General features: G+C 49.8%; 1 long non-coding RNA gene across 1 annotated transcript; it reads left to right on the plus strand.

Moving 5' to 3' along the window:
- Positions 1-1,828: 1,828 nt before the first annotated feature.
- Positions 1,829-18,282, plus strand: LOC110740572. The gene is made up of 4 exons (XR_002515388.2): positions 1,829-2,163; positions 13,538-13,734; positions 15,854-15,929; positions 17,496-18,282. It is a non-coding gene; the product is annotated as an uncharacterized LOC110740572 (long non-coding RNA).
- The last annotated feature ends 3,648 nt before the right edge of the window (positions 18,283-21,930 follow it).

The following is a 21,930-nucleotide window of genomic DNA, read 5'->3' on the forward strand; positions in this document are numbered from 1 at the left end:
TGGAACAGGAATGGAGCTGTTCCCAGATTCTTCGGGCCTTTACGAAGCACAGTCTTAGGGCGCTGTGCTCCTCCCACAGGTGCCCACCCTTTCCTTCCAGCCAGCCAGGCAGTCCTGGAGGTGTGTGTGGGGAATGCTGCTACCTGGCTGGATCCGGGCTTGGAGTCCCAGTGGACAGTGCAGAATATCACCAGCAGGGGGCACTCATGCATCACCACTGGCTTCTCACCTGGGCCAGGGCAAGGCAGGCCTGGCTGGAAGGTTAAGATGATTGGGGTGCCGCTGGGGGGTACCAGGCCAGGCTTGGGAGGGGCCTTATGGGATAAAAGGGCATGAAAGTGGGCCCCTTGCACTCAGATTCTGAGAAAATCCTCCCCAGCCAGGGGGAAGAAAACACACAGCACATCTCCTTAGCAGATTTAACAAACATGACCATCTGGGGGACAGCAGCCATCAGTTAAATAATCCTGCCATTTGGTGAAGGCCAAGGTTGCCTCTTGGGCACATGCTGGTTCTTTGTAGGGAGAGGAGTGGGACAGAGAGCAGGACTGTGGGCCAATGGGGGCTCTCCTGGGGACTGGCCCCCTTAATCCCACCTCCAGCCCAGCCAGGAGAAGACCAGTCCAGGTGGCCTGGGCCTTCTGCAACTGTCCTTTACCAGTCCCTTGGGCCTCATGTTCCCCTTCTGCAAGATGGGACTGAAATCATTCCCACCCTACCTGCTTCTCCTGGGAGCATGAACGCGGAAGTGTGTTGCCAACAGGGGAGAGCCGTCTAAACAAAAACAAGGGAATCTAAAATGGAGCTCGCCCGCTCCCCTCCCGCCACCCCCTTCCTGCTCTGGAATTTGTGTGCATTTGTAATCTGTGACTCTGCCTCATCGTGCCTTGCTGGACCTGACGATTAGGTGCAGTGGTGGTTCTGGCCTTGCCCTCTGATGGCTTTTCCCTAATTGGTCTAATCTGTATTTTCACGCACTCACTGGAAAATGAGAAGAGCCACCAGCTTCTCTGAGGAGCTGGAATGAGGCGTGAACCCTGAGAAGTGTTGGGGGAGGTTTGCGGCTCCTGCTATGCGGGCTGGGGAGGTCGCAGGAAAATGACAGACTGTCCTTGTTCTTGGGTTCTCACAGTTCCTGGGCGAGGAGGGGCACGAATGGAGGTATGGGAGGCGAAAATGTACTGGGGGCCTGCATACCTGGGAAAGGAGAGGTGGGGAGAGGAAACCCTGACTGGGGTTGGCTCCTGGGGGCAGAATGTCTATTCAGGGGCAGGAATGGGGGCACCCAGTCAGAGAGATCCCGGGGGCAGAGTATGAGCATCTCGGTGCCCAGCTTCTTGTGTTTCTGTGACTTTCTCTGGGATAGGACAATTCTGTGGACATCTCTCTGGATTTGTCACTACTTTGGGGGGACAGCTCGGTGGGTGTCTGAGTCTAGTGTGTTGTCTGTGTGTATGAGTGCATGAGTGTGTATGCGTGTGAGTTGTGTGTGACCACTGGTGGCTGCATTCGGCTTCCAGCCCTGCAGGGTTTCCTTGCTGAACCTCTGGGGATCCTGCCTTGGGACAGAGGTGGCTAATGCAGCTGGGGGCGGGGGTGGGGCTAGCCTAGATAGAGGCTTAAGCCTCTACTACTGGGGTAAAGCGATTACCAGCGTGTGTGTGTGTGTGTGTGTGTGTGTGTGTGCGCGCGCGCGCACGCCTTTAGTCACTGCGGAATCCTCAACCACCCTGAGAGGGTCCAAAGACTTGCCCGTGGCCTTCCTTCCCTTTCCTTGCCATGATTCACGCCCCCCGCCCCGCCCCGCCCCCGCCACAGCTGACCTCGATATGTGCATTTACTCTAAGGCGCTGTGCTCTGAAATTGCTTCTCCTCCTCGGAGTTCTCTGGCTCTGATGGTGAAATTTCCACTAGTGTCAGAGGGGAGACAGTTTGGGATGTGGGGAGCTTCTTGATGCTGCCTTAGTGACATGTACAAATTGGGACCCTTGACCTTGCGTTTGACAAATGAATCACTTATAATCACCACTTATTTTTACTTGCATCAGCCTCACCAAGACGAAGAGCTTTGGGTGGCTCCTCCTGGCGCCAGGAGCCCCTACGTGGGGTTAATGATGATAAGAGAAGTGAGTGTGACTCAGCGGATGGAATGTTCCAACACTGGTGAGTAAATTCAGTTTCCTATAACAAACAGACAATAAGGAAATTAGGTTCTCACCGTGCACCTGAGAATGGTGCTGATCCTTAATATCCTCTCCTGTGTAGCAGTTCTTCCCAGATCAGCCGCCCTCTGTTGCCCATTTCACAGATGAAGAAACTAAGGCACAAAGAAGTGAAGTAATTTGCTCTGAGATTAACCAGTTCACGGAGCAGGGATGTGAGCCCAGGCTGTCTAGGGTCCTTGCCAAGTACCCAGCCACTGTGCCCTGCATTGCAGGGCAGCCCCACACATGGTCACAGGGTGGAATTCACAGTGTTTCCTGCAGCAGAACCGCAAACCTTAGTCTTACCGGAGAGCTCTTGCCAATAACTTGATTTCACATGGCAGAGAAAGAGGAGGACAGGTTTAAAAGAGGCTTTTACTATACCCAACTGGTATTCACTTCGTGTGTCTGTTCTCTGTGGTTTGTAAATATTCTCCGGCTTCCCCTTGATCTCTACAGCAGGGCACGCTGTCCATGACAGCACTTTGCTTTCTCGACAGCACTCGTATCACCAGCTCGAGCCGCAGCCGTCTGCATGGAGCACCGTTGACATTGCAGCCGTGAGACCTGCTCCAGGTCCGGCAGAGGCTGACTCACAGCGTCTCGGGACTGGGAATGGAACACTGGTCTTTTGGGCATCACGGACATCATAGAGGGAGGCAGGGAGGCTGGGGGTGCATCTGTAAAACGGGGGTGTGAGAGGCAGGGGCACAGCAATACCTACCTCACAGGGTTTGTGTATCAGTCAGGGCTTATTTCCCATTGCTGAGCAGAGGCTGGAAATATTGATAAGAGTGGTTTAAACCATATCCAGACTTCCCACTCTCTCACCTAACACAGGTCAGGGGGTAGGCGTCCTGGGTTGGTGGGGGCCCCAGTGGTGTTTTCGGGGACCCAGGCTCCTCTCTTTCAGTCCCACCCGCCTTAGCAGTCAGCTTCCATCCTCAAGGTCACCTCATGATCCAAGATGGCTGCTGGGCCTCCATCATCACATCTAACTTTCAGCAGGGAGTGGGCACACAGTGGCCCAATGTTGCCTTCTGTCCTACCTGATAACTTACACTTGGCCCTCATTGGCCACTCCTAGCCGCAAGGGAGGCTGAGAAACAGAACCTTTTGGCCAGGCACATTGCCATCCAAGTGTTTGTTGCAAAGGCAAGTGGGAGACAGGATATGGTAGGGGCACCCCACAGTCTCTGCCACAGCACGTGGTAGACTCCTGTGCATCCCAAGGTGCAACCTGTCTATTTGTCCAAGCGCTGTGACCGTTTCAGCCCAAACAGCCAGACAGGTGAGGGGAAAGGAGTCCCACAGGCAAGCATCGGAAACCCGCCCCGTCAGCTGATTGTGAGTTCGGGGTTTTATTTCTCCCTTAGTATCCTGTGGCAGTTCCAGCCTTGGGGAGGGAGGTTCTGTGGACAGTCATGAAGGGGTCTAAGGAGAGAAGGAGAAGGCTGCCAGGCATGGGGCTGTGCCTTGCAGATATGTTCTGAGAGGAACTGTGGCGATAGTGGCAGTATAGTCATCTGGCACTGCAGGCATCGCTCTGAGTTGGGAGGTCTGGGTGGCCCATCTGGGAGGGAGGGATAGAGGCACCCCAGGGTCTTGCGGATGTGGTGACCCGCAGATGGCAGGCCGCCTGGAATGGCCTCCTGAGATTCTGCAGCAGGGCCAGTGACCAAGCCCATGCTCCTGGCTCCTCACCCTTTCTGCTGGGCCCTGGGAGAGCATCACAAGGGTTGTGACAATGAGAGGGGACATTTAATCAGGAAGGAACATTCACCTCCATTTTCCCATTGGTCCTCTCCACATTGGGTAGGGTGGGCAGAGATTGTCATCCCCATTTTACAGATGGGAAGACTGTGCAGGTGCAGAGGCTGAGGGAGGCTAAAGAATGAGGTGAAAGGTACATGGTGGCAGAGCTGGGCTGGGTCCCTGCGTCCTTCATTCCTGAGGGGGTTGGGGATGGCCTGAGTGCATTTCCTAATGTGGTACCTTTTCTTTTTTACTTTAACTTAAAAAAACTGAGTATAGTTTACATACAGAAAAGCAAAGAAAGTGCATGAGTTTTAAGTGTTTAGTTTGTTGATATACATACATTTATCAAACATGCCCAGCTTTCCAAAAAAGGTCCTTTTTGGCCAGGCGCGGTGGCTCACGCCTATAATCCCAGCACTTTTAGAGGCTGAGGCAGGTGGCTCACCTGAGGTTAGGAGTTCAAGACCAGCCTGGCCAACATGGTGAAACCCCATCTCTACTAAAAATACAAACAATTAGCTGGGCGTCTGTAATCCCAGCTACTCGGGAGGCTGAAGCAGGAGAATCGCTTGAACCCGGGAGGCAGAGGTTGCAGTGAGCCGAGATCCCACCATTGCACTCCAGCCTGGGCAACAAGAAGGAAACTCCACCTCAAAAAAACAAAAAATGAAAACAAAACCCCCAAAAGGTCCCTTTTGTGTCCCTTCCCAGTCACTGACCTCCCATTCCACAAAGGTAACCACTTTTCTAACCCCTATTGCTAGAAATTGTTTTTTCCTGTTCTTATACCTCAAATAGATTCATAAAATGCATTCTCTTGCTTCTTGGACTTAGCATAAGCCTTGTGAGATTCATCTGGGTTGTGGTTTGTATGTCAGGAATCGATCCTTTTTTATCGCTGAGTGGAACTCCATTGTGGGGATAGACCAGAATTGTTTATTCACTCACGTGTTGATGGACATTTGGGCTGTTTTCTGTTTGGGACTAAAATTAGTCAGTGAGAATTTGCATTCATTGTATACACATAAACTTTCATTTCTTCTTTTCTTCTTCTTCTTCTTTTTTTTTTTTTTTTTTTTGAGGCAGGGTCTCACTCTGTTGCCTAGGCTGGAGTGCAGTGGCAAGTGGCACAATCTTGGCTCACTGCAGCCTCAACCTCCTGGGCTCAAATGATCCTCCCACCTCAGCCTCCTGAGTAGCTGGAACTACAGGTGCATGCCACCACACCCAGCTAATTTTTTTTACATTTCTTTTGTGGAGATGGGGTCTTACTCTGTTGACTAGGCTGGTTTCAAACACCTGGCCTCAAGTGATCCTCCTGCCTTAACCTCTCAAAGTGTTGGGATTACAGGTGTGAGCCACAGTGTCTGCCTGCTTTCATTTATCTTGTGTAAATACCTAGGAATGGAATGATTAGGTTGTAGAATAGGTATTTATTTAGTTTTTTAAGTGTCTTAGTCCCTTCCTCTTGCTACAACAAAATACCTGAGACTGGGTAATTCACATAAGAGAAATGTATTTCCCATGGTTCTGGAGGCTGGGAAGTCCAAGATCAAGATGCCTGCAAATTCAGTGTCTGATGAGGGCCTGGGATTTCTTATTACATGCTCACATGGTGGAATGGACAAAAAGGGATGAACAGTTCCCTTGAACCTCCTGTATAAAATCATGATTCCCATCCAGAAGGGTTCCACCCTCATGGCTTTATCACCTCCTAAAGATCTCATTTCTTAGTCCTGTCACATTGACACTAAGTTTCAACACGAATTTTAGAGGGGACACATACCTTCAAACCACAGCAGGAAGAAACTGCCAAACAGTTTTTCAAAGTGGCTGAACCATTTACACTCCCACTCACTGTATAAGAGAGTTGATCCTCATCCTTCCAACGTTTGATGTTTTTGTTCTTTTAAATGTTGCCAGTCTGGCGAGTGTGAATGACAGCTTGAGGTAATTTCAAGTTGTGTATCTCCGCTGCTCGCTCATGGCTGGTGTCTTTTTCAAGTATATATTGAGCATTTTGATATTCTCTTTTGTGAAGTGCCTGTTCATATCTTTTGCCCACTTAAAAATTATTTTTTTTTCTTATTGATTTGTAGGAGTCCTTTACTTATACTGGCTACTAGTCCTTTGTCACATATATGTATTGAGATATCTTTTCTGCATGTGTGGATTGATTTTTCTTTCTCTTGATGGTGTATTTCGCTGAACATAAGTTTTTCATTGTAAGGAAGCCCCATTTATAATTTTTTTCCTTTTATGTCTAATGCTTTTCATGTCTTGTTTAAGAAAGCTTTGCCTATCAAAGTGGAGTGCTCTTAACAAGTGAATCTCCCTTGCCTCACCCCATCTGGCTGCTCTGTCTGCCTCCTCATGCCCTATTAGATCTGCCTCCCAGCCCAGTGCTCCCAGAAGCAGAAGTGGGGAAGGTGGAAATGGTATGGGAGATCTGTGGCGAAGTGAAAGGCAAAGCCTAGATTACCCCCTCCCCAGGACAGGAGATCTGTATCTCCCACCCTCTTCCTTCCCCTGTACAGATTTGGGTTTATGCTGCAAGATTAAAGCCAAAGAGATTAAAAGATTACCTCTGGCCAGGAAGGCAAATTCTGCCTCTTTGCTCTTGGAACTGGTTGCGGGTGAATGGGGGAGGAAGGAGGGTGGGTGGTGGCTGTGACGGAGCCGCCTCCACCTCCAGATCCCCTCCTCTGACTTCCTGCTGAGAACCCCTCCCCCTGGTAGACTGAGGCCTAGGCCACCCTCACTGGGTATGGCCCTGGGCACAAGCTCACCTTTCTGGGCCTCAGCTCTTAAGATGTGGAGTGCTGAGGAGGCTGAGCTGGATCAGCAACACCAACACGGGCTCTAGTGGGTTCTGAGTGTGGCCCGCCAGTGTTCGAGCATCAGTCAGTAACTTGTTACAAATGCAACCTCGGGCCCTTCCCCAGGCCTGCTGAGACAGGAACTCAGCGGGCAGCAAACAGTAAAAGCCTCCAGCGAATACACACGAAGGTCTGAGAGCCAGTGTCTTTAATAACGATAACACTTGATCATATTTAGAGCATTTAACTCTATAATCCCCAGTGACTCTTCTAAAGAATATGTATCTATTGATTAGGATGCAGGTCCTGTAACTTACCCTGCTTTGCACATGAGGAAACTGAGGCACAGAGAGGGGAAGCAGCTTGCCCATGGTGAAACAGCTACTAAGTAGCAGAACCTGAACTTGGACTGGGGAGGCTGGGCCCAGAGGCTGAACTGCTAACTACTGCGCTGTGTGGCGTCGCGTTCCCAGGGCCTTCACAGACACCCACAACCTTCATCGGCTTCTCCAAGGGGTGGGGGGCTCCAAAAGGCTGGTCTCTAAAAGGGGTCCCTGGTGCTCAAAGCCCTTTCCTGGCCTCCTTCCAGAGCTACTTGAGATCTGCTTGGACAAGGAGGGGCACCTTCCTGCTTCCTCTCCTCGTCTTTGGGGGCTGCTAGGAAACCCCATGGCTGAGGCTGTGACAGAGACACACAGTGCTAGATGTCTCAGAGATTCATCCATGCCTCAGGTCCTGTTTCCTCACTCAGTATTTAGTGAGCCCCAGCCAGAGAGGGGTAGAGGCTGGCAGAAAGCTGGCAGCAGAGAGAAGGCAAAAAGGGGACGAGAAAACCTTTCTATTAATTTTATGATCCTCTCTGCTAACCCCCTCCTGCCGCTAGGGATGGTGAACTTCCCCCTCTCCCGTTGATGCTGAAAAGTGATCAAGGAACAGCCATGGCAGAGACGAGGGAGTTGATTTATTGGGCAGCCCCAGGAGCAGGAGTGAGCACGCAGTCTGGGAGGCAGCCATCCATCACGGCTCCCTGGAGAGCGGAGAGGGCCTTGGCGCCCACCTCCACTGCCTGCTCCTGCCCGGCCCCCACTTGTTCCCCCACTGGGTCACCTGCCCTGCCCTGTTCTCTGCCAGGTCACCAACGGCCCTGCTTTCAGGGAGGAGACCTTGCCTCAGAAGCTTTGGGGCCACCAGCACCTGTGCCCCCCTCTTTCCTTCCTCAGTTCTCTTGGGCCTGCAGCACTTTTGTACTTTGGAGTGAGGTGGGTAGGGAGGAAGGACCCCTGGAGAGGACCCTGGGCAAGTCCCTTCTCTAGATCTCAGTTTCCTCATCTGTAAAACGAGGGCTTCAGCCCATCCCAGCCCAGCCCAGCCCAACCAGCCTCCCAGGGCGGGTTGTAGAGGGGAATGGTGTGGCTGTGAGCTGAGAAATGTGAGGCTGTAACGAGGCCCTCGCCTCCTATGGCTGTATTCCTGCATGTGTGCTGGGCTGTGGGGGTGCAGGGTCTGAGTGCGTGCTTTGCATGCCACGCCTCTCTGTATGTGCAGGTGTATTCACCTGTGCATATGCACAGCGAGTCCAAGCTGCTGATGCACGCGTGGTACATGTGCGTGCGTGTGTGTGCGTGTGCGTGCGTGTGCGCACGTGTGCGCACGTGCGTGTGCGTGTGTGTGCATGTGCAACTGCACTGATAGCCTGGAGTGGCAGCTTCCATGTAGCTCCTCCCCTGCCTACCTGGGAGGACCCCTCTGGAGGGGTGGTAGGGGCGTGGCTGGGTGTTCATGCCGAGGCCCATCCAGCTGGTTCTTTATTGATTCATTCTGCTGCCAGCTGATGAATGCCAAGCCTGTGCCAGGCGCAGGCCCTGGGCTGATTTACATAATTAAAAACCATCAGTAACAAAGCCAGGCCTCACCCACCAACTGCTTCCTCCAGCATGACAACAGGCTGGGCCTCCCTCCAGCACCCCACCCTGTCCTCTGTACCCCAAGGTTTTCTTGCCTCCGCGATCCCTCAGCCTCCCTGCCTGCCCTGCTCGGTGACACCAGCTGTTGTCCAGTCGGTGATGGAGAGGGTGCAGCATTGTAGGATTCTCTGGTCACTGACTTCGAGATTCTATTAGTCGGTGGCTCTGAGGTTCTTTGATGGAGAGTCTCAGATGATAAGATTCAGCCATGGGCCTCCCAGAATGTGATTTTTCAAGAGTCTATTACTCTATGTGACAAAGGGGAAAAATGTTTGTTCTTAGCAGCCCTGACTGCTCACGAGGAGCGGGAGGGCCCGGCTCTCCGTGGAGGCTGCCATGGTGGGTTGGGCATGTCAGCCACTGCTTTCCAGAAGGAAGAGAAATTTGTTGCTGCAGAGGGTGGGGTGGGTGCTGCAGGGATCTGGGCAGAAGGAAGGGGGACCCAGAGACAGCTTGAGGGGGCTAGACAGAGGGATACTGATGGTGGTGCCGTCCCTGAGAGGACTTGGAAACCTCCGATTCTGTGGAGTGTGTGTCAGTCCCTTCCCACGTCTCACCTTCAGGATCCTCAGAGAAGGCTTGTGCATGTAGAGAGGCAGTTTGGGGTGGTTGGATCACAAGATCAGGAGTTCGAGACCATCCTGGCTAACACGGTGAAACCCCGTCTCTACTAAAAATAAAAAAAAATCAGCTGGGCATGGTGGCGGACACCTGCAGTCCCAGCTACTTGGGAGACTGAGGCAGGAGAATGGTGTGAACCTGGGAGGCGGAGCTTGCAGTGAGCCCAGATCAGGCCACTGCACTCCAGGCTGGGCGACAGAGCGGTACTCCATCTCAAAAAACCAAACCAAAACCAAAACAAACAAACAAACAAAACACAATGTAGAGGGTGCAACTGCTGTGGAAGACAGTTTAGCAGTTTAACAGTTCCTTAAAAAGTTAAATATAGGGCCGGGTGCGGCGGCTCACATCTGTAATCCCAGCACTTTGGGAGGCCTAGGGGGGGTGGATCACTTGCGGTCAGGAGTTCAAGACCAGGCTGGCCAACATGGCGAGACCCTGTCTCTACTACAAATACAAAAATTAGCCAGGTGTGATGGTGGGCGCCTGTAATCCCAGCTACTCGGGAGGCTGAGGCAGGAGAATTGCCTGAACCCGGGAGGCGGAGGTTGCAGTGAGCCGAGACCATGCCACTGCACTCCAGCCTGGGCGACAGAGCAAGACTCCATCTCAAAAAAAAATAGTTAAATATAGAATCACCATGTGATCCTGCAGTCCCACTCCTAGACATGTAACTTAAGGGACTGGGAGTAGGGACTAAAACAGATACATGTCCACCCATGTTTGTGGCAGCCTTGTTCACAATAGCCAAAAGTGGAAACAGCCCAAATATTCATCAACACAGGGCGGACTAACAAAATGTGGTGTAGACATGCAGTGGAGTATTATTTAGCCTTAAAAAGGAAATCTGATGCATGCTACAACATGAGTGAACCTCGCAAATATGCTAAGTGGAAGAAACTGGACATAAAAGGACAAATACTGACCAGGTGCAGTGGCTCATGCCTATAATCCAAGCACTTTGGAAGGCCAAGGCAGGTGGATCACTTGAGGTCAGGAGTTTGAGATCAGCCTGACCAACACGGCAAAACCCTGTCTCTACTAAAAATAAAAAAATTAGCGAGGCGTGGTGGTAGGTGCCTGTAATCCCAGCTACTCAGGAGGCTGAGGCAGAAGAATCGTTTGAACCCAAGAGGCAGAGCTTGCGGTGAGCCGAGATGGCGCCACTGCATTCCAGCTTGGGTGATAGAGTGGGACTCCATCTCAAAGGAAAAGAAAAAAAAAAAGAGGACAAATATTGTATGATTCCATGCATAGAAAGTACCTGGAATGGTGAAATTCATAGAGATAGTTGAACAGAGGTTACCAGGGGTTACCAGGGGCGGTGGGGAGGGAGAATTGGGGAGTTATCATTGAGTGGGTACAGAGTTTATGTTGGGGATGATGAAAAAGGCATGGAAAGGCACAATGATGATGTTTGCACAACACGAATGTACTAAATGCCAGTGAACTGTGCATTTAAAAATGATGAAAATTGGCCGGGGGCAGTGGCTCACGCCTGTAATCCCAGTAGCACTTTGGGAGGCCAAGGTAGGTGGATCACCTGAGGTCAGGAGTTTGAGACCAGCCTGACCAACATGGTGAAACCGTGTCTCTGCTAAAAATACAAAAATTACCTGGGCTGGGGGCACACACCTGTTATCCCAGCTACACAGAAGGCTGAGGCAGGAGAATCGCTTGAACCCGGGAAGTGGAGGTTGCAGTGAGCCAAGATCACACCATTGCACTCCAGCCTGGGTGACAGAGCGAGACTTCATCTCAAAAAATAAATAAATAAATAAATAAAAATAAATAAATAAAAAGATTAAAAATGGTAAGCTTTACGTTGTGTATATTTGGTCACAATTTTTTTTTTTGCTTGTTTTTTGTTTTGAGATAGGTCTTGCTCTATCACTGAGGCGGGAGTGGAGTGGCACAATCTTTGGCTCACTGCAATCTCTGCCTCCTGGACTCGAGTCATCCTCCAACTTCAGCCTCCCAAGTAGCTGGGATTTGCTGGGATTACAGGCACGCACCACCATGCCTGGCTAATTTTTGTATTTTTTTTTTTTAGAGATGGGGTTTCACCATGTTGCCCAGGCTGGTCTTGTACTCTTGGGCTCAAGCAATCGGCCCACCTTAGTCTCCCAAAGTGCCGGGATTATGGGTGTGAGCCACCACGCCCAGCCCTTTATCACAATGTTTTAAACAAGGTTTTGTGTCACTGAGAGTGATGATTCTGTTTGCAATCCTTCTGTCTTTTTTTTTTTTTTTCCTGTTCACCATCGTGCCTCCAGGCTCTGTGTTCCCAACACACAGTAGATCTTTAATCATTGTTTGCTGAGTGGACAAATGGTCCCGGCTGGCACCATGGCAAGCTAGTTCGGTCAGCAGTTCATGTTTCCTATCCAGGCAGCTTCTTTCCTTGCACTCTTCATCTCCCCAAAGCCAATAGCCCCTTGCTAGGCTGCAGGTGGTCAGGGATGGCGCCCGAAAATGCCTGTTCTGGGATTTGGGGATTAGACACAGCCTCAGAAGTGACAAAAAGGTGATTTCTCATGGAAGCCTCCTTCCAGTACCCGTCAGAAGAGGAGACATCCCACACAGCACACTCAAGAACTGGCAAGTTGTCCAGACAAACGGCCCAGACCCTGCTTTGGTTGTATTTAATATTTCACACTCGAGAGGATTCCTTCTTGTCTGACAGCAGTACTTGGATGTGGTTTTTAAGATGTTCATTGCTGTGTCATTGATTTCTTCCCCTGAGCAGTGGACAAAAACAACCAGTACTGGGATAGAGTCAGGCTGTCGGGGATCAAGAAGTTTGCCCCACAGTTGATCAAATGTGAAAACTGTGCTTTAGCTTCAAGGCGACAGAGGCAGAATATTCAAGGTGCTGACTGTGTCACTGAGTCATGTTTCTTAAAATCAAAGGAATGGTTTTCAATGGCATTATTGTGTCATACAGAGACTTTAAAAAAAAATTTTTTTTGAGATAGGTTTCACTCTAGCCCAGGCTGGAGTACAGTGATGTGGTAATAGCTCACCAAAGCCTTGAACTCCTGGGTTCAAGTGATCCTCCTGCCTTGGTCTCCCAAAGTGCTAGGAATACAGGTGTGAGCCATGGTGCCTGGTAGAGCAAGATTTAAAAAATTAAAAAAAAATTTAGGTTGGGCGTGGTGGCTCATGCCTATAATCCCAGCACTGGGAGGCTGAGGTGGCTGGATCACTTGAGGTCAGGAGTTCAAAACCAGCCTGGCCAACGTGGCGAAATCCCGTCTCTACTAAAAACAAAAACAAAAACAAACAAACAAAAATTAGCACATGCCTGTAATCCCAGTTACTCGGGAGGCTGAGGCACAAGAATTGCTTGAACCTGGGAGGTAGAGGTTGCTGTGACCCAACATTGCACCACTGTACTCCAGCCTGGGTGACAGAGTAAGACTCTGTCTCAAAATAAAATAAAATAAAATAAAAGAACAAAACAAATTTAAAAATTTTTTTAAAAAGCAAGATTAAAAAGATTGAAAAAATCTTGCCCCTCATTTCAAAAAACTTGACATGCACATTTATTCCACAGTGAGAGCTGCTCAGGTTGGAAAAGCAGTTTTGTTCTGCCCATCTCTTCTGACAGCTGGCTAAAACGACGTCCACTCAGTGGCCTGGGTTTAATTGTAATGTTCTCAGTTTCTCTCTGTGCTGCATGAAGATTGGGAGGCACATTGTTGCCCACCAGCTGCTTGCTGTGAATAAGTGCCGAGTGCTGGCATTCTGGAGCAGGTGCCTCCATCCACATAGCGGTGCCCTTCCTGGCAGCCCACATGGTGGGCACTCTGCCGGTCCGATTCCCAGAGTCCCTTTCCAGCTCACAAAGTATTCATTAACTTACCCCATAAACATCCTCCCTTGCAGCATCACTGTTACGTGATGAACAGGACCCAAATACATAGTGGTACCCATTTCCCTCCTGGATGGATGGATCAAGTTGCAAGTTATGGAAAATCAAGCTACAATTGGTTTAATAAATAACAGTGCATTCCTCAGAGTACAGGTCTGTCTGCTGTAACAAAAGCCAAAATCACCATGATTTGAATAAGATAGACATTTACTTCTCTGTCAGTGACAATCTGAACATAATGTGACCAATGCTGAGCGGGTGCCCCTTTTATTACCCATTTTCCTCAACCTGCAGGTGGCTTCACCATCTGGTTTACGACGGCTGCTGCAGCTCCTGCCATCACATCTGCATTTCAGCCCATGGAAAGGGCAGAAAAACAAAGGGAGGAACGCACCTTTTCTTTGGCGGGCTTGAACAGGAAATTGCACAGCTCATTTCTGCCCTCATTTCATTGGCCAGAATCCAGTCATGTGGCCATGCCCATGTGCATGGTAAGCTGGGAAATGTAGTCTTTATCTAGGCAGCCATGGACTCAGCTAAAACTATTAATATTGCTATAGAAGAAAGGGAGAGTGGATATTGAGGGATAACCAGTAGGCTCTTCATGAATTCAATGAAGAGAGATGAGCCCCTACTCTTGCTAAGCACTGTTTTAGGTGGTGAGGATACAGCAGTGGGCAAGATGACAAACATCCTGTTTCTCCCAGAGCTTACATTCAAGTGAGAGGAGAACCTGGTGTCCTGGAAGCCAGAAGGAGAGCGTTTCAAGGAGGAGGGAGTGATCAGCTGAGTCTATTGTAGCTGATGGGCGCGTCAGAGAGAGGCAGGGTGAATGTCTGGCCGTTGGAGTCCCTGGAGACCTTGACAAAGTCATATCAGTGACATGGAAGGGCAAAGCCTGGAGAGTCTAGTACCTAATGCATAGGAATTGGGGTGAAAAAAAAAAAGGCAGCTCTTTGGATGTATCTTCTTTCTATTAAGGAAAGGAGAGAACTGGGGATGTGCTGTTGAGACAGGTTTTTTTTTTTTTCTTTTTCTTTTTTTTTTTTTTGATGGAGTCTCGCTCTGTCAGCAGGCTGGAGTGCAGTGGCTCAATCTCAGCTCACGGCTCACTGCAACCTCTGTCTCCCAGGTTCAAGCGATTCTCCTACCTTAGCCTCCTGAGTAGCTGGGGCTATAGGTGTGTGTGAGACAGGTTTTTAAGATGGAGAAATGGCAGTACATGCATGTGGTTATGATGGGAATGATCCCGGAGAAGGAAAAATGAAAATACAGGAGGGCTGGGTACAGGGCTCATGCCTGTAGTCCCAGCTACCTGGGAGACTGAGGCAAATCACTTAAGCCCAGGAGTTTGAGACCAGCCTGGGCAACATGGCAAAACCCTGTCTCTACAAAAAATACAACAACAACAAAAAAATTAGCCAGGTGTGGTGGCACACACCTGCAGTCCCAGCTACTTGGGAGGCTGAGGTGGGAGGATCACTTGAGCCCAGGACCAGGAGTTCAAGGCTATAATGAAACATGATGGTGCCACTGCACTCCAGCCTGGGCATCAGAGACCCTGTCTCAAAAAAAGAAAAATGAAAATGCAGGAGAAAGAGGAGAAAGAGGGGTACACACTGCAGGAGTGCCCTCCTTAAGGAAGTAAGAGGGCTGGGTATAGGGCACAGAGGAGGTGGACCTTGGTGAGGGGCAGAATTGATGAGTCAGCCTCGGAAAGAGGAATGTAGGTGTTGGTGGAGCCTCTTCAGACAATTTCTGCTCCCTCAGTGAAATGGGAAGCAAGGTCATGGATGTCTTGAGTGAAGATGGGGAAGAGCGGTAGGAAATTTTGGGGCAGAGGAGGTGTGTTTCTGCTGCAGGGGTTGGGGCTTCCTCACATGACAACAAGCCTCAAGGTGGGACAAGATGGTTTCCTCAGTGGGCTCTGGCATCACCACCAGCATTCCAAGCAGGTGGAAGAAAGGTGGGGCCCCACTGGTTGTGTCTCATATCTTTTAAAAGAAAAGGAAAAAACTTCTTTAGAAATGCACCAGCTGCTTTCTGGTTAGATCTCATTGGTCAGACTGGATCACATGGGTATCCTTAGCTGCAAGGGAGGCTGGGAAATCAGGAACCAGGATCTCCAGACTGGCTTAGAACAGGGTGCACTGCCTCCTCGAGGGTTCCATTAAGAGAAAGATGGGTTCGCTAAGAGAAAGATGGGGGATGTGCCTGCCACCCAAGTCTGATACGTCCTGTTCACCAGCAGCTTTGCTCACCTGCTAGTGAAATAACTGCTGGCATGCACATGTGACGATTATGGACCTTCCATACTGTTTGCCATGAATTTCAAGCACCTCTCCACCAGTAGTGTTACCTGCCAATAGCCTAACCTGTTTTCTCTGACTTGTCACTCATTGTATGACTAGCTTTATAAGTGTCTTGGCAATAGAATGGCTTGTACCTGGCTTTTCTACACGGCATACCACTTTGAATAATACCTCTGTGCTTTTGGTCGCTTCTCTGCCTTTAGTGATGGAAGTCATCAATTTTGTACTGGAAAGTTTTATTTTGTACTTGTTCTAAAAAAATTCCAATGGTTCCCTGGAGTGATACCTTGTTTTGTAGGGGAAAGATGAAAACATTTCAAAGGCTTCCAGCCACCACCAGCCACCTGAGATAAGAGAGCCCACACTGGCCAGAGGTATGATGCGTCTCCTCTTTCAGGTATTTAGGGTTGCACTTTCTATTTTTACTTTTCTTCTTTGTTTGTGCAAAATCATACATTTCTGAACCAGCACATTCCACAGGCATATAAAAATCCTACTTACCACTTATGATTGTGTTGTATTCTGAATCATAGAATTTTTGTTAATATTTTCATCCCCACTTTGATGTTTCAACAACCATTTTGCCTTATCCATCCATTTTTGTCATTTGGGCCTTAGCACGACAGGAAACACATAGGGCCAACTCTGTGCTGGGCACTATTCTAGGTGGTTTTTTTTTTTTTTTTTTGAGACAGAGTTTTGCTCTTGCTGCCCAGGCTGGAGTGCAATGGCACGATCTTGGCCCAATGTAACCTCTGCCTCCCGGGTTCAAGTGATTCTCCTGCCTCAGCCTCCCAAGTAGCTAAGATTACAGGTGCGTGCCACCACACCCAGCTAATTGTTTTATATTTTTAGTAGAGATGGGGTTTCACCATGTTGGCCAGGCTGATCTTGAACCCCTGACCTCAGGTGATCTGCCTGTTTTGGCCTCCCAAAGTGCTGGGATTACAGGCATGAGTCACCACACCCGGCTCTAAGTGCTTTTTATAAATACTGTGGTGGTTTTAAAACATGACCCCAATTTTGGACACTCTTCCTGTTGATGGGTGGGGTCTATGTCCCTTCCTCTTAAATGTGGGCTGGACTTAGTGACTCGAGTCAATAGAAAACAGCAGAAGTGATGTTTTGTTGTTTCCAAGGCCGAGTGTTTTCCTTCTGGTTCTCCTGGGATGCTTGTTCTGGGGGAAGCCGGCTGCCGTGTAATAAGCCCGGCTTCTCTGGTTCTGCTATGCTGCAGATAGCCACTTCAGTCACCAGCTCCAGCAGAGCTGCCAACCGATGGCAGGCATCAGGTGCCAGCTATGCGGGCGAACCATCTTGATTGCACCCATCCCAGCTGAGCTATCAGATGATGGCAACTCCAGCAGACATCTGAGGCCAACTGCATGAAGACCCTAAGCAAAAACAACCCAGCTAAGCCCTTCCATTCTTGACCCACAGAATTTTGAGCAAAATAAAGCAGCTGTGCCTTTTTTTTTTTTTTTGCACCACCAGAATTTCTAATTAGCAATGATCACCAGAAGACATAGAACTCATTTAATCTCCATTTCTCAGATAAAGAAATTGAGACCCAGAGAGATTAAGCCACTTGCACATGTTCTCATGGAAGAGATAAGAGATGAGTACAGTTGATTCTAATATTCTGCCTCTTGACAATAATAAGGCGGAAAAACGCAAAGTTAACAAGTAGTTATGCAAAACATGTAAAAATGTGCCAGCCAGGCTCAGGGCTGTTGAGAAATCCATTGTTTTTCTTTTTGTTTTTGGAGACAGGTTCTTGCTCTGTTACCCAGGCTGGAGTGCAGTGGTACAATTGTAGCTCACTGTAGCCACACCTCCTGGGCTCAAGTGATCGTCCCACCTCAGCCTCCCGAGTAGCTGGGACTACGGATGCATACCACCGTGCCTGACTAATTTTGTTTTTTGTTTTTTTTTGGTAGAGATGGGGTCTTACTGTGTTGCCCAGACTGGTCTAAAATTCCTGAGCTGGATGATCCTCCCATCTTGGCCTCCCAAAGTGCTGGGATTATAAGCATAAGCCATGGCATCCGGTTTCCTTTGGACCCATTTTGGATGGGTGGACTGTATAGTACACACAGCACCTTTAAGAACTGAGAAATTCCTGCAAAAATCACAATTAATTTCACATTTCAAATTTGCAAAACATCAGTAAATGAAATTCTAACAACCTTTCTTCTTTCATCTGAAACCTCCAAACTGCCCGGGGATCATCACAATTTTGAGACCGCACAGGGGAAGCTCTGACCCCTTAACTCTTAGCATTTTTAGGTCATGGAAGCTCAGAAGCTTCCTGGTGAAAAATATTAGAGCCGTAAAATTAAAGGACATCAAATTTAACTGTTGGATGCCCCTTGGAGTCCATCGCATCTAACCTTCCACCCAGGGCAAGACAAGAAAAAACATGTGTGAGTGAAGCAACTGTTCAATGTGATGGTCTGAGCAGCTGCGGCAGACAACTTGTGATTAACAAGGAACTGCAGAGAAAATATGGACATCAGATCACAGGGCTCAGGTGGTCACTGAGGCCAGGGACGGGGCCAGCCTCAAGGGTATGTAACCTGCACAGTCGCTCAGGGCTTCCCACCTGGAAGGATCCCATGCTTGGTTTAATGCTCTGCTATTGCTGTCTTGAAATTCATAATAAATTTTTGAACAAGGAGTCCAGAGTCCAGTATTTTCATTTTTTTTTTTTTTTGAGATAGAGTCTCGCTCTGTCGCCCAGGCTGGAGCGCAGTGGCACGATCTCCACTCACTGCAAGTTCTGCCTCCTGGGTTCACACCATTCTCCTAGGAGCCTCAGCCTCCCGTGTAGCTGGGACTACAGACGCCCGCCACCACGCCCAGCTAATTTTCATATTTTTAGTAGAGACAGGGTTTCACCGTGTTAGCCAGGATGGTCTCGATCTCCTGACCTCGTGATCCGCCCGTCTCGGCCTCCCAGAGTGCTGGGATTACAGGCGTGAGCCACCGCGCCCAGCCTAGTATTTTCATTTTTCACTGAGCTTCACAAAATCGGCAGCTGGTTCAGTCTGGGGAGGTCAGGGGCTGGTTCAGGAATGACTGTTTCAGACAGGGGAGCAGGACAGGCAAGACCTGGGGGCTGGAAAACCCCACCCGTTTGGGAAGCAGTGGCTTGCCCAGGATCACCGGTCAGGAAGCGGTAGCACAGGGGTTTAAATCTAGGCCTCTCGGACTCCACGGCCTGTGGTCTTGTTTTTTGAGTCCAGGTTTTGCTCTTGTAGCCCAGGCTGAAGTGCAATGGCACAATCTCTGCTCACTGCAACCTCCATCTCCTGGGTTCAAGCAATTCTCCAGACTCAGCCTCCCGAATAGCTGGGTTTACAGGTGCCCACCATCACACCCTGATAATTTTTGTATTTTTAGTAGAGCTGGGATTTCACCATGTTGGCCAGGCTGGTCTCGAACTCCTGACCTCAAGTGATCCACCTGCCTTGGCCTCCCAAAGTATTGAGATTACAGGTGTGAGCCACCTTGCCCAGCCTGGCCTGTGGTCTTAAATACTTTACTCTCCTGTCTCCTGGGAAGGACCTCACACCTGAGTTGCTCTTCTGACTATTCTTAAAATTGTGGCTTTCTCTTCCAAGAAGCCTTCCTGGATTGCTCCAGCTCAGTTGGGCTCACCACTCCCTCTTTCCTTCATTCTTCCCACGGTCCTCGTGCCCGCCCCCGTTTCCTTTCCCCACTCCTCTTGGCTGGCATCTACCATGACTTTCAGGCCCCCAGGCCCATTCTGATGGGGACTCACCTCCCAAAAAAGAAGTCTTGGGCTCAGTTCTCTTGCTGCATACCGAATACAGACTCCATAGTACAGCTTTTTTTCACCTTCCAACTCTTAGAGCTGGGCTTCTGCCTCAGTTTCCCTGCCTAAAACTCCAATGAATTGTGGGATGATGGGAGTCAGATGGGCCTGGTTCACCCATATAATGATAAGAAGGCATCAGACAAGCCAGGCGTGGTGGCTCACACCTGTAATCACAGCACTTTGGGAGGCCGAGGCGGGCGGATCACCTGAGGTCAAGACTTCGAGACCAGCCTGGCCAACATAGAGAAACTCCGTCTCTCTTAAAAATACAAAAATTAGCTGGGCATGGTGGCGCACACCTGTAAACCCAGCTACTTGGGAGGGTGAGGCAGGAGAATCGCTTGAACCCAGGGGGTGGAGGTTGCAGTGAGCCGAGACTGTGCCATTGCACTCCAGCCTGGGTGACAAGAATGAAACTCTGTCTTTAAAAAAAAAAAAAAGGCAAGCATCAGACAAACCCAAATTGAGGAACAGTCTAAAACATATCTGGCCCTTCAAAACTGTCAAGGTCAAGCAAAGCAAGCATAGTACAATAAACCGTCCCAGGCTAGAGGACTAAGGAGACATGATGGCTAAATACAATGTCATGTCCCAGATAGAATCTGGGAACAGAAAAAGAATCCGTGGAAAAACAGGTAAATCTGGATGAAGGCTGGAGTTTAGTTAATGGTAATGCACCAATGCTAATTTCTTAATTTTCACAAAGGTACCATGGTTATATAAGATGCTGGCTTCAGGGGAAGCTGGGTGAAGGGTATCTAGGAACTCTCTGTGCTATCTTTGCATTGGTTCCATAAATCCAGAATTATTCCCAAATAAAACCTGTATTTTTAAAAAGTCCCTGCACTGCTGCTGTTGCTGTTGTCTGGCCAGGGTCCCTCCCAGTTCCTCTGCTGACAGGTCCTCTCCCTGGTTACAAGGGCGGGGGTATCTGACCCAGGCTGGGTCACCCTGGCCACAGCGATTGGTTCAAGGGATAAGCATGTGACCCATGCTGGGCCAATCAGAGTCCTTTCCTAGAATTGTTCAGCTTAGAATGGGAAGAGAAGCTCTTCCCACTCTGGCCATGAATCTGTCAGGACGTAAGTCTGGGCCTGTGGAGGCTCCTGGTTCTCCTGCAGCAGGGACAGTGGGCCAGAGAGAACTAAAGTACAAAGAGAGGATGTTGATGCATTCAAGATGGCCTCCTCCTCCTTCCCAGTCTTCCTCAAGGCACCCTGCCCTGTTATGGGAGTCAATATATCACCTTTGAGTGTAATCCAGTTCAAACTGGTTTAAGTTGGGTTTCTGTCACTTACAACCAATGAGTCCTGGGGACTGATGACATGCTCTCAGGTTGTCATGAGGACATGGTGGCATATCTACAACCTGGCACAGGGGAGCCACCCCTACATGGTGAGGGGTCTTGTTATCCTCTCCAAGGAGTCTGGGAACTGCCCCGAACTCCAGCCTGCATGGTTGTGGCCCTGACACAGGCTCCCCTCCTGGTCCTACTCAGCCCCTGGTAGGAAGGAGAGGTCCTGCTTCAAAGGAGCCCGCTTGGTTCACAAATCCCTTCCCATCTCCAGGCCCCGCTCCAGCCTCCTCCAGCTCCTGGATGTGGGGAGCTGGGGTCTTGGCTGTGACCAGAGCTGGGTCTATGGTGGAAGAGAGGGGAAGTCCCTATTACTGCCCTGGCCAGACCTGGCAGAACCAAGGCACAGCTAGGTGTCAGATGCCAAGGCTGTGCCGGTGCTTGCTCTGAGAATGAGTTGTGATGGGCTGTGTGAGCTGGAGTTCCATGGCCTCCAAGCATGAGGGCAGACGGAAAGTAGGAGATGAGAGAAAATGGGGAGATTTTGGAGAAACCAGTCAGAACTACCAGAAGGATCTCAGTGAGACCAAGGCCTCTTCTCTGGCCCGCTCTCACTGCCCCCTCCCAAAGCTTCCTCCACACCTTGCCCCTTCCAGGCGCCCTGCCTGCGTGCTCCTCCCACCTGTCAGGCAGGTTCCTGGAGTGTCTCTTCTTGTGTGAAGATTTCCTTTGCCCAGTGCCCACCCCCGGCCCCCAGGGCAGAGTCGAATTCACCGACCTTCCTGCTCACCCGTCCGTTTCCTCTCCTCATGCTCGCCACTCCCTTTTCTTTTCTTCCTTCATTTGTTCATTCAGGCATACACTTGATCATTTTCCTTAGCAAATATTTTTGGAGTGCCGTCTGCATGCCAGACCCTGAGCACGCAGAGGTGAATGGGACCCACCTGCCTTTGCCTTTGTGGCAGCGAGGGAGAGAGGAGGGCCTTGGTTTAGCAGGCAGAGCTGACAGGAGCCCAGGTGGCATCCAGATGGCATCCAGGTAGCATCTGGGATTTGGGCCTGAGTAACTTGGTAGCAGCCAAACAAACCATCCCTTCCGCGTGGAGTCTTGGGAATATATACTATGCACCCCCCTCCCCAGGGACCGTCAGTCCCCCAGATTCTACACTGAGAGAACCTCAGGAAAGGCACGACTCTGGGAAGTGACAAGTGATCGTGGGGCTAAGAATGGGGCTTT

Source organism: Papio anubis, chromosome 16, assembly GCF_008728515.1.
Source record: "Papio anubis isolate 15944 chromosome 16, Panubis1.0, whole genome shotgun sequence".
Taxonomy (NCBI): Eukaryota; Metazoa; Chordata; class Mammalia; order Primates; family Cercopithecidae; genus Papio; species Papio anubis.